At 46.8% G+C, this 10,061-nt stretch overlaps 1 protein-coding gene across 10 annotated transcripts in view; it reads right to left on the bottom strand.

Annotated features, from left to right (window-relative positions):
• MAPK4 (mitogen-activated protein kinase 4) overlaps positions 1–10,061 on the bottom strand; it is a 143,544-nt gene that overhangs the window by 61,443 nt on the left and 72,040 nt on the right. For 6 of the 10 annotated variants that reach the window (XM_019627582.1, XM_019627585.1, XM_019627581.1 and 3 more), the window contains exon 2: positions 7,463–7,569. The exons of the other annotated variants lie outside the window; for them this stretch is intronic. The gene's annotated coding sequence lies outside the window, so the exon portion shown is untranslated. The remainder of the gene's footprint in view (positions 1–7,462; positions 7,570–10,061) is intronic. 10 annotated transcript variants of the gene reach the window in all.

Raw genomic sequence — 10,061 nt, forward strand, 5'->3', positions numbered from 1 at the left:
GTCAGGGACCAGGCTTTGTAGGGTGCCCAGGCTGCTGTCTTTTTGGAACGGGCCATTCCAGGCATTTCTTGGGCCTTGGGATGACCTTGTGGCTCACCCAGTCTCCCTCCATCCAATGAGCAAGGGGATCCTGGCCCAGCTGGCAGAGAGCTGTGCATGGAAAAGACCGGCTAGCTGCAAAAGAGCAGCTCTTCCGCCTCGAAGAACTAATTATTCTATATCAGGAAAAAAAATTAAAGTCACACATGGACCATGTGGCAGCAGCTGCCAGCCTTCCCAGCTAGAATCCTGTCCCTTCACTGAGAGCAGAGCTGGGAGCCAGGCTGCCTCTGGGGGTGGCGGGTGGAGGGGAGTGTGAATGGGTCCCTGTCCTGACTGAGGATGTGCAGGGCTGGTACTTAGTGCAGTGCCCCGCCTCTTAGCCAGTGTTTGCTGCCTAAGAAAAGCTCCAATTTCATTTGGTCTAAGGAGAGCTGGACCCCGTAAGGCCAGGAGCAAGAGACACCTCTGGCTATTGGGGTATAACCAAGACAGTAAATGAAGCACAGGGATGTGGACACTCTTATGCCTCTGCATCACAGAGAAACCAAACACTCGGAATTCTCATGACACAAGACAAGGTCTGGGCCCAAGTTGGGAGAGCAGGGTTAGAGAGGAGGAACTAGGGAGAGAGAGAAAGAAGGGGATCAGGGAGGAAGAATGAGGAGAGAGAAAGGGAGAGGAATGGGAAGAAAGAGGGACCCCACCTTCATTCCCAGGTGACTGCCTGCTTTCTTCTTGAGTTGTCTGGCTGTTGTTAGCACTTGGCACACACAGACCATCCTCAATGCCCAGAAACCTTAGCCACACACACCGATAAAGTCCTCATTGCAGAAAATGCCGGAACCTTGACAACAGCAGCCGCAGCAGCATGGCCAACACAATACAGTGCATTAGCTTGACAAATGTAATCGTGCCGGCAGCCAAGAATTCCACAGTTCTCTGAGGTACAGGGAGTCCTGGGCCAGGAACTGGATTGTACCTGCACAGCGTAGTTAGCTGAAAACCCGGATCCGGGCCAGCACGCCAGCCGAGGCAGTGAGAGTGCTTGGGCTGGACGGTGACGCAGTAAAGCATTCCTTTGCCTCTCCCTTTCGCTACACACTCCAGATAAAGGAATCGAATCTCAGGGTTTAATGAGTTCTGAAAAACCAGCCCTAACCAGTCTCTATCCCCTTGTTACGTCCTAGAGTCCTCATGTGCCCGGAACGAGAAGGATGTCCACAGGTCTGGGCAGAGGACTGCCTGGGAAAGGTCTCAGCCTCTTCCAGGTTTATATGCAGCCCAGCCTCCAAGCCACCCTGTGGGAAGAAGGCTACTTGATAGATAGTGTCCTCAGTATCTATTAATGCCGTGAGGCCAGGGCACATTGGGGCTCATAGCAGCAGGTAAGGCTGCTGGCTGGCTATGCATCATGGCTAAAGCTGCCCTCTAGAACATGTGGGAGGAGGGGGTGAGATAAAAGCTGGATAGTAAGAGGGGTGGATGGAAGGAGCTGCCTTCTCCTGCATGGGTCATCTCTCACTTAGAGAGTCAACTGAGAGATTACTGCTCACTGAGGGTGGTGGGAGGGGACAGACCCTTCCAGTGAGAGCCTTCTTGGTAAAAAGAAGGTTGCTTTTAGAGTAAGGCTTTATAGTGCCAATGACAAAACCCTTTTCTTTTTTCCAGTAGCAACATAAATTGTTTTTCGTTCTGTATCTGTTGCACCCACCTAAGTTGCAAATGAGGATCCCAAGAACTTAAGAGGCCTGACCTCAGAAAGACAATGGGGGTCTCATTAGGATTGAGCCAAGGGTTCCCTCCTGCAAGAGTTCTGATCAACCAGAACTGGGGGTCTGGGGCCAGAAATTAAAGCCCAAGCTCCTCACAGCCTCCACATCAGACCCGCATTTGTCTTCCTGCCTCGTGTCCAACCACTACCCGGACCGCAGCCTCCCTGGTCGAAGTGATCGCCCCTGATTCACCCCGTTCCCAGCACACACAACCCGTCTGCTAGTGATGCTGTTCTCTTTGTGCTCCTGGAGCAACCCTACTCATGCTGTGCCCACATGTCACCCTGCCATCTTCAGAGCGAACTCTTCTCCAAGCTCACGGAGCACAATGCCTACACCTGGGGCAGTAATCTCATGGAACGGTACCTCTCTAGGGGTCCTTCCCACTCAACCGGGAAACCCAAGAGTAAAAGCACAGCGGCTGGTTCATCCTATATCCTCAGCCTTGTACAGTTTCTGGCATACAGCAGGTGCTCAATAAAAAGCTGAGGCACATATAAAGAGACAGGGGTGGGAATGGAGCTAGTGGAAAATATATGGGAGAAGTGCTTGGGGAAGTGATTCTAAAGATGCGTTCCCCTGGAGGGGTGGCCTGCCGGTGGAAGCATGGTCAGCTCTCCAGGACAAGAACAGAAAGTTCAGGTGCAATGACACAAGGGGACGGCTGCATGGGTGAGCACTGAAGACCAGGCTGGGCTTACAGACTGCAGTGGGACAGCGGCCAGGAATTGTGGCAAAGGTGTGGGTGATGGTGAGGTCAGGTGGGGGCTGAGAGGAGGTGTGGAAACAATTGATTTAGTAGGAGTGTTGGAGAGAATCCAGCAGAACTGAAAGAAACTGGGATCAGAGATGGGATTTTTCTGGTAGAATCCTGGTAACTATATGCTTTCTTAAGCACACACTGAAGGCAGGGTATCGTCAACATGGTTAAAACAGACCAGCCTAAGCAAAAATAAACCCAGAGAGTGACTGCATGCCATGTCCTCAGGGGTTCATTCTTTTGTTCCTTTCTCCTGGTTTTCAGATCATCACACTGAAAATCTCAGAATGCTTAATCCGGGTTGTGTACCTAGACTGCATACAAGCCACCGCCTCAGGTTCACTCGTCGACTTCCTTCTTTCAGGAACTGTAAGATATCGGATAGCTGAGACTTCTGTGTATGACCCGTGTTGCTAATTCTTCCGAAAGCCTCAGCTGCCGTAGACAGTTCTTTTATTATTTGGTAGCCCCATGGATAGCAATAAAATTAAAATGAAAACACATTTGCAAAGCAACTTTCCACTGTCCAAAGCACTTGCATATTATTTAATATTTAATGCTTTCATGTAATATTTACTAGGCGTTGTTAAGGTGCCAGGCCATGGGGACTTGGGGACAAATAAAGCAGACACAACCCCTGGCCCCATGCAACTTACAGTCAGGGGTGAAGGGGCAGACATGACCCAAACAATGACACAAACTGTGCCTATGTATGATGACAATAATGATAAGCTTTTGATGGCAAAGTACAGGATGCTACAAGCGGGGGTGACAAGGAGACAATTACTTTGGGGAAAAGCGGCAGATTCCCTTGAAGAAGCGACATTTAAGTTAAGGCATGAACAGTGAGTAGAGGCTAGCCAGGAGGTGGGGTGGGGAGAAGGGGAGCACTCTGGGTGGGGGACCAGAACCATGAGAGCCTTGAGAAGTCTGATGATGGAAGAACAAAGATGGTGAGTGGGATGGACCTGCTGGGTGATAGGTGTCACATAGGAAAATGAGGCTGGAGGGGTTGGGAGCACCTATCGTTCCCTGCAGGAGGGCCGCCTCCCAAGTGCTGCCTGGTCTGAAGATGCCGGGCAGCCTGCGGAGGGCGGCCCGCTGCAGGTCCTCTGACAGTTCTTGCACAAACCCACAGGCCAAGGTTCTGCCTTGTCTATGCTCGGGTGGTCTGAGCTGAGCCCACCCTACTCCACTCCATGCTCCTGGTGGGACCCTTCAACTCTGACTGGCCAGGTGTGCTCCCAGGTATCAAGGACACACACAGGTGCAGAGCAGAACAAAGCGACCCCAATCACTAGAAAATAGCCAAGGGTAAATGACCCTTGTAGTGCTCCCATGAATTTTTTTATGAGGAGCCTCCTGTAATTTGCTGGAGACTGCTGGGAGGAGGCAGCCTTCATGGAGTGAGGCTTCAGGGACCACCTGGGCTTCCGCTGGGGTCTCCAGGAGACGGTGATTCTAAGGTGCCGTGGAGTGGAGAACCTTTGGCTTATGAAAACACTCTGGGTTCAAGTCTGACCTTTGCCACTAATAGATTATATGACCTTGAGCCTCAGTGCCTACATCTGTTCACCAGAATATTAACGCTTTCCATAGTCATCCCACAGGGTTTTTGTGACAGTCAAAAACAATAGGCATGAAGGCAGTATGAAAAATAAAAATGTCACACAAAAGACTGCTGAAATAATTACCACCTAGATGTTCTTCACCTTCTCACACTGAATAATAACAACAGGTAACAACGTACTTTTTAACTTCACAATGATATTCCTAGGAACATAGCAGTATTGCCTCCATGTTACAAATGGGGAAACTGATGCACCTGTTGGTGAAGGAACCTTCCCAAGCACACCCAGGTGGGAAGTGGCGGGGTGGGGCTTCACACCCCAGCAGGCTGCCTCCAGGCCCCATGGCCCTTACCATTAGGCTGCCAGAGTGAATTCAATGTCCCAGGACACTTCACCCTAAGAGCTGCCCCAGGAATCAGGATGAGTCGGTGTGCTAAGTGGCACCACTCAATTGCCAGTCGCTTGCCATGTACCCCTTGACAAGGGACTGCCTTTCTCTTGCCTCCATTTCCTTTCGTGACCAGGGGTAGCAATCAGATTAATGCGCTCGTTGTAGAAAACCTCAAGAAAGATAACTGGCTCCCGCTGCTAGTATCAAATGGCTATAGTGTTTAATAATCACATAGTAGCAGGATACTGGGTGGGTTCTCACAGGCCCATCCCTCCTGCAACCCAGCACAGCAAAATCATCCGCCAACTTGGAAAGCTCATGGTGCTCTGCCAAGTTCTAGGGCCATTTTGGACAGCACATTGGCCTTCATCCCGAATCTTTAATCCCATAGCTTTAAATGTTCTGCAGAAAACTCCCTCAGCTTCCAGCTCTTTTTTTTGTTTTTTTTTGTTTTGTCATATCCCACCTTTCATCATCATCTCTCTCTCTCCCACTTTCCCAGGCACCCCCATTCAGCACCCTTGTCTCCTGCTGCCCCATCTTCCCTTTCCAGATGGTTCTCCCTGAGAACCCTCAAACCATCTCTTATTCTCCACTGCAACCCTGAATAGTAGCATCCCCTCAGAACAGCCACTTGGGAGTTTGGAATAGGGGGTGAGGTGAGAGTGGGTGGGAGGATAGGAGGAACAGCCAATCGTAGACATTGGAGAAGCAACATCTATCTGGATGGGTCCAAGGTCACTTTCTGTTCCTTTTCTTTCTCTGCAGAGTCCTATCTACTGCCTTCTCAAACACCCGGCTCTTCCTGGCTGGTGCCTATATAAGGATTTGAGCCCAGCTGTCTATACTTCTGTGTGACTAACACGCCGGGTTCCCTCTCCCAGGGGATCTGCATTTAAGCTTTGTCTCTAACCATAGAATGAAAACCTGTGTCCTTGTTGGAAGAGGTTAGGCATCACCTTGGCTATTTGAGGGAATTGTAAATTGACATTCTAGAGGTTATTTCCTGGGATACTGAGAGAACGAGAAGAGTGGGTCAAGGAGTCCCTCTGAGCACGAAGGGGAAGGATAATGTAACTAAAGCAGCGCCCCACCCCACAAAGCACTGCTTGCTATCTGTTCTTCCTGCTCAAATAACTCCCAAGTCTTTTGCTTGCATGACTGAACAGGTTTGGGGCCCTCCGGATACCAATGACAGGTGTGACTTTGTTCCCAGCCATCTAGCTGATCCTAGCCACTGAGTGGTTCCAATCTGGTGATTACCTTCCCTTCTCCCATCAGCCCCCTGCCAACAGATCTCCTCAGCTCCGTCAACCTCCCCAGGTGTTATTTACACAGGGAGGCTGTTACCAGGGCAACCAAACGTGGACATTATTTTACGCTATCATATTCTGCTCTTCCCTTCCCACTTCTCCCCCCTACCCAGATGAAGCAAGGTCTCCTCTGCAATGCAGAAACCCGCAATCTTCTTGAACGCAAGTCCTACTGGGAGGCAGCTGCCGGGAGAGGGGAAGGCACCTTAGACGCTGTACTAAGGTGTGGACCAAGCAGTCCATCTCCCCTTCCACTTAGATGGCATTAAAATGATAGTGGGGGGTGGGGCTTTAAGTCAATATAAACCCTTAACAATGAAGAGAACAGGATGGGATACAACTGGAAGACAGGGGACTTCAACACATTCTGAAAGTTTGAGAATTTGGAAGTCTCAGCCCAGAATGCACGGTGAGGGTGGGGGGCAGGTGGAGAGCAGCTGAAGATGCTCATGGCTTCACTGACACCTGAGAGGCCCCAGGATGAGGTCAACAAGCGGGTGGGAGGGGCCTGAAGCTGTGGAATTATGGGAAGGTTTGCACGTGTAACCACTGGGAGCCCTTCCCCACTACCCCAACTCCTAGCATATAAAAGCAGGCAGTTCCTACCTCCCTACCCTCCCCATCCTCTTTGTTTACCCCTCAGTTTTTAAACCCTTCAACCTCTTCTTAAACTCCAAGTTGTGAAGGGGCATTGCTGAGAGTTGCAATGGAGAAGAGGGGCGGGATGAGAGTTCGTGAAGACGGGGGTGTTTTTCTGTTTTGTCTTACAAATTCATCAAGTAAATGCTATTTGCTAGTTAGTTGTCAACTATTAGAATCTATCTATAGATAAATATGTCACAAAGAGTAAATGTCATCTACTTTGACATGTAGAAGAAAAGATTCAGTAGAAAAACCATTGGGGAGGTGGATGGGAAAAAAGAAGGAAAAGAAACATATCCTCATACTGAGTTGAGAGCTACTGCTGAAAGTTGATGGAAAGAGAAAGGACATTAAAGGATGAATATAGGCACTTGATGTTAAGGACAGTAACTATAAGCTCTTTAAAAAGTGATAATTATTATCAAAATCAAATGAAGACGCTGACCACAATGCTTACATTCTAGGGAGGGAAGTATTAAGTAGTCATGAAAAAAGAAAACAAAAAACAATACATGACATGGTATCACATTATTTAATGGGCAGGCAAGCAGATTTGTTCTTTCTATTTAAATGATTTCTCTCTCTCATTCTTAACGACAACAAAAACAAGCAACAGCAAAACACTAAAAAAGCAGGTGAAGAATATTATGTAGAGATAATGCAACTAACCAACAAAACTAAAGAAAGAAATACTTAGGGCTGGCCGACTGGCTCAGTTGGTTAAGAGCTCATTCAAAAGTGCGAGCTCTGAGCAATAGCAGTTCAAGTCCTGGCCCAAGCTGAGTTGCCACTGCCAACAGGTGGCAGGATGGCTCAGCTTAAAAAAAAAAAAAAAAGAAAAAGAAAGAAATACTTAGAAGTTTGGGGTCGGGGATGGAAGCTTTTCTTTATAAGTCTTTTGAAAGTTTAAAAAAAAACAAACATGACTTGCATTGATTAAAATTAGAAAGACCTGTGAGTCACCCACTTACTGTCAATCTCATGGTCACCACAGCAAAGTGGGCAGAAAGCTTCAGAGATGGGAGGCTGTCTCTGTCCCATGGCACAAGATGTCTGGAAGGACCCAGTTCAAGCGGTGCTGTTGAGGAGGAAAGGGGGCACTTGATGACAGCGGCCTGCGGACATGCTTTGGAGAGCCTGTGCCTCCTGTCAGTGGCTGGGCTTTTCCCTCATGGCCTAACCCATCCTTATCCTTATCTCCTTCAGGTGCCCTTGATATTTTAACCCATTGATTCTCAAACTCAGAGGCCTATTAGAACCAAAGCTTTTAAAATCCCGATGCTTCAAGAGAATGAGGTTTGCATGTGTAACCACAGATAGGGAGAAAATATTTGCAAAAGGCATACCTGAAAAAGGACTGTTATCCAAAATACTCAAAGAACTCTCTTAAAACTCAAAAATCAGGCCGGCTGAGTGGCGCAATGGTTAAGAGCTGGCTTGGGACGCCAGAGGGCCCCGGTTTGGATCCCACATATGAGGGCCAGTGACACTGCCCTCTACAGCTAAGATGCTGAACAACAGCTCAACCTGGAGCTGGGCTGCCGTGAGTCACCGGCGACGGCATAGGCTGCAGCCCCTGTGGCAGTGGGTTGCCATGGGCTACTATGTGTAGCCAGCGGCCAGCGTGAGCGGCCAGCAGCCACAGTGAGCGGCCGTCCAGAAGCCATCGACTGATCTGCCTCGCCCGGGAAGAGCGCAATGATGGTGCCAACTTGGGCCAGTGAAGCAACGTCCTCCACAACTCGACTGAAGAACAAAATGACAGCAACTTATCTGTTCCCCTTCCCCCAATTCCCCAGCGCTGTTCCCATCCCCCCAATTGCCCCCCCCAAAAAAAGGAATTCTACTTAATGCTTCGCTGTATTTATATTTATAGGACAAAGCTGCTCTTGAAAACAACTTCCTGATAATTCTGACAACTTGGGTTTAGGCAATTTCTTGAAGCTTTTCTTCGCTAAATATGTTGGGTGGTTGTTTTATAAAATAAGATAAAGGACGGAAGGCAAAATGCATATTCCAGCGAACTTGATCTAAACCAAATCTGGAGTCAGTATTTAGTAATTTAATTTAAAATGATCAATTGAGCAATGGCCCCAAACCTATTCCCTAAAATCCCCTGGGTGGAATTCTTGAGCTCTGGTGTGCTCTGGTGCGTAGGCTAGCCTTGTGACCTCCAAGTAAATTTCCTCTTCCCAAATATGCAAGAATGTGGTTCAGGTGACAACCAAACAGCAGCCAAACAGGGTGTGGGGTGGGTGTGGGTGTGTGTGTGTGAGGGGGTGATAATTAGCAAATTCATTAATTAGGATACTGCTTACCCTTCTTTTATAATGGTTGTTATTTACTCATTTTAATTAATTATTTTAATCCCCTACCTTCTATTAAAACCACTAATGGTCATTAGTATATGCTATTATGTTTTGGGGAGACACAAATATATTTTGTTTTACATGTAAAAATGTAATTGATATAGAATTTCATGTCTGAAGTGTTCTCAGAGGTAATGTTGCAAAACACCTTTTTTGAAAAACAAAATCTTACAGGGAACCAAATACATCCAATGGAGAACTTGCTGACAGCGATTGAGCACTTATTACAGGATACACACTGGATTATGATATTTAATTTGTTCAATTTTAGTATAAATTGCAACCCTTTAATTAACAATCAATGAGAACACTAAACCTATTCTTATATAATACTTATCCAGTTTGTTTTTAAATTTTGTTTAATTGCATATTATTGAGAAATTCCCATTCACAGAGATAAGTTATGGCAAATGTGTAACAGATTTTTTTTTTCAGTAGTTCACACTGACAATCTCCTTATTTTTAAGTTAAAAAGAGATGGCAGAATCAACTTTGAAGTGGGCTAAAACTAACACATTGAGGGTTTCAGTATGTTAAAATTTGATAAACAACGTATTTGAGTGGGGTTTTTTTTTGTTATAATTCTTAAAAGAAATTAAAAATATATTTTGAAAAAGATCAAATCAAACATCTATGGAACACCTTTGAAGCACAAATTAAAAACTACTACAAATCTATACAATTTTAACAGATGAGGAAATCGAGGACCAAGAAAGGTTGGGAGGCTTGTCCAAATCCCACATTTAGGGGGGATTTAGTGACTGGGTGAGATTAGAACCAACTTCTCCTGACAAGACATCCAGGCCACGTTTTATGTTCCACGTTTCCACGAGGGGACAGTTAAGGGGATTTTTTAAATGAAAAGTGGCTCTTCCAGGTCTTCAGTGAACTAGTGAGAAGACAGAGAGAGTGGAGACTGATTTTGTGTGTCACAAACTAGACTTCTCACTCAATCAACATTATTTTTCAGGTGGCAGCTCCTATGATTGTCTTGAAATTGACAAATAATGGCCTTGGGCAATTGCGAAGTTAAGACAACATTGATTTGTGAATTTGCAAAAAAAAATTTGTTTGCTACAGGCCATGAGCTTTTTTGTGTGTTTTTTAGATACATTCATAGAAGGCTGCTCTCCATCATGTCTGCAAGTTGTCCCCTTTTCCCCCTGGCTGCTCAACCACTAACACATTCTCTCTCTCTCTC

This window comes from Hipposideros armiger, unplaced genomic scaffold (genome assembly GCF_001890085.2).
Source record: "Hipposideros armiger isolate ML-2016 unplaced genomic scaffold, ASM189008v1 scaffold_736, whole genome shotgun sequence".
Lineage (NCBI taxonomy): Eukaryota > Metazoa > Chordata > Mammalia > Chiroptera > Hipposideridae > Hipposideros > Hipposideros armiger.